The sequence below is a fragment of the Vombatus ursinus genome, unplaced genomic scaffold, assembly GCF_900497805.2.
Source record: "Vombatus ursinus unplaced genomic scaffold, bare-nosed wombat genome assembly UNPS02013120.1, whole genome shotgun sequence".
NCBI lineage: Eukaryota > Metazoa > Chordata > Mammalia > Diprotodontia > Vombatidae > Vombatus > Vombatus ursinus.
Genome location: NW_020952898.1, coordinates 37599 through 40711, shown reverse-complemented (window position 1 = coordinate 40711; position 3113 = coordinate 37599).

Below are 3113 nucleotides of genomic sequence, written 5' to 3'. Positions count from 1 at the left end.
CTGTTAAAGGGATAAGACCCTTATTCCTTCCGAATATTTTTAAATGACAAACAAAACATAAATGAAACTTTCTTAATTGTACTACCAAGGAATGAAAGCAGTGGAGTGTCACATGTTCATATCCAAAATACAAAGCACATACTGTGAGTGAGTTTAGAAGCAGGGTATAGAAAAGAAAGAATTATGTAGTAGCAGTAGCCACAGCTTCAAATGTGGGTCCGTTACTCATCTGACAGCAGTTGCAAAAATGACAAGGCACTGAAATACAGGACAGGCTGTTATGTATGGGATAATAGAATCATAAGAGTTAGCAAGACTTGGATCTTAGCGATCATCCAATCCAACCCTCTAATTTCATAAAGGAGGAACCTAAGACCCAAAATTTAAATGAATTGCCCAAGGTCACACAAATAGTAAGTAAATATTGTGGAATTTGAATCTATGTTCTCTGAACTCTGGATCTAGTGGAAGAACCATCAATGCTAGATTGACAATAATCTAGCCTCATAAAACAATGATAAGTGGTAGGGGTAAAAATGAGCTTACAGAAAGAGTGACCAGAGGCCACCTATGAACATTTATATATGAAAAAGCAGGTATGACAACAAGTCCTCATTGTACCAAATATGAGAGATAATGGATAACTGCACTGGTATCCATAAAGTTTTCATAGAGTCAAAGGAGGGCTTCCAGCTCTTTAGATTTATGGAAAGACATTTATAAGAATTATACAGGATGATAAGGTATAGATGACTGGTGATCTGTATTATGAACACCCTATCTGCATGGAAGAGAACATGAATTCATTAAGAATTGAAGGACATGTAACTCTCTGTGGCTCACATGCTCACAAAGACCTAGAAGAAACAAAGCATATTTGTCAGGGACTTTGGTTTAGAGTTTTTATATAATTCATTACCAAAACTTTGAGCTTACAAGAACTGGGTTAAATCTCAAAGAGTTCCAAATAAAAATTCACTGACTCATTTTCCCCTGCACATGGAAGTTTCCCTGGAAACATCATGTAAGCATTTGAAAGACCAAGAATGAAATAGGCAGGGGAAGTCAATGATTTTTCACACTGGGTTTATTTTTGTTCCTATGCTTTTTCATCCTCCCACTCATTTTCATGGAAGACTAATGGGGTTTTGAAATTCAGATACTGACAAGTTCCAAACCCTGAGAGTCTTTGGCAAGTTGGTATTCTAACAGGTTAACAGCCTCTAAGTAGATGCAAACCAGAAGGGCTTTAGCATTTTGAAATTAAACATCAAATCTCAAGGAATTTCTAACCCTAAGTCAAAGTGAAGCCACAAGGGCAGGGCTTGTTTAAATTTTATCTTTGTATTCCCAGCACTTAGCATAGTTTCTGACACAGTCAGCATTTTTAATAATTTTTGACTGATTCATTGCTTATTTTAAAAAAAACACCCTGCCTTTGATAATTAGGAAAGAAAAAATTAAGTGTGTGGGCATTGGGTATCTGAAGTAGTGATGCTCTGTCTTCCAAAGATGATTATTATTAAATGTAGTGGTGTGCAAATTAACTAGAACAGAATAAAATATTAAATTTCCTGAAATATACAATAAACCTTAAAAATATTTACACCTTTAAAAAAATCTAGTATATATTATATCTTCTTTTGGGCCAATCACTTATTTTTTTCAATTTGAAATCAAATTCACAAGATTTTGACATTTATTCATTAATTCTTTAATATGAAACTACACTTATTATATATGAAGGATATCCTTGATGAATCATTCGTTTTTCTTAGTCTAGCCTTTGTTATAATTCAAAGGTTTTCAATGGGATTTATATCAGATGAGTTCCCAGACCACTGAAGAATGTTTTCTGGGTGAGGCAACTAGGTTGTTCAGTGGATAGAGTTCTAGGCCTTGGAAAAAGGAAGACAAGTTCAAATCCAACCCCACACACTTGTTAGCTGCATGATCCTGGCCAAGTCATTACCATCAGTTTCCTCAACTGTAAAATGAGAATAATAATAGCACCTATCTTCCAGGTTTCTGTAAGGATAAAATGCAGTATTTATAAGTCACTTATCACAGTGCCTGGCACATAGTACACAAATGCATATTCCCTTCTCCCCATTCTAGCCCACCTCTCAGATATATCTCTTAACCTTTCTTGTTGTGTGGCATGTTATGAAATTGTTGCAATATTCTGTTATCGTTCATTTGTTAATTTTTTTAATTATGGAACAGTTTGGTTTCTCATTATGTTAACATATTTTTCAGAGTTCACCATGGCCACAATTGGGACAGTACTTCCACATTCACTAGATGTAAACAAAGTCTCAAAACATTCTTGTGTTGATATTGTAGAACATGCCTAGACCTTATAGGCTCAGTTGCAACTCTTCTGACTATAGTTTTGCAGTAACCTTGAATGAAAAAGTGAATTTCATCAGCAAAAACTATCTTTTTTCCAATCTTCAGTAATCTAGTCTTTCTATTGTCCTATTCAAGTCTCTTTTTTCCTTTGTAGCCAGAAATAGCAGGGTTTTTTTTAACTGATATCACTTTTCTTCCAGTTTCAAAAAGTGGTCTCTCTGAAGGTCTTTGCTTGTTTTGTGAGGTGTAATTAGGCTATAATGTAGCAATAGTTTGTAAGTTCTAAGAATTGTTTTTCTTTTTCAACTGCACTTTCCTTTGAGCTTCCTTTGATCCTGTAGTGTCTAGCACATAGTAGATGCTTAATAAATGTTGACTGATTGATTGAAGGAAATTCAAAACTCAGTTCATATGTCACCTCCTATGGGAAATCTTTACTGACTCCTTAGTTATTAGTGCTCTTTTCCTCTTCAAATAATCATGTATAAACTTATCTGTTCACCTGTTATGTCCTTCCAAATAAAATATAAGATCCCTGAAGGCAAGGATTCCTTTTCATTTTACTTTGTGTCTACAACATCTCACACAGTGCCTTAACATATTAGGCCTTTAAACTGCTTAGGCATTTCACATATTTAAAGAAAGTAATTAGTGCTCCCCTAAATCTTGTCTTCTGGATACTAGATAGTCCCAGTTTCTTCAGCTAATACTACAAGATATGGAGTTCCTTCACCATCCCCATTTCTCTAATCTGGGCA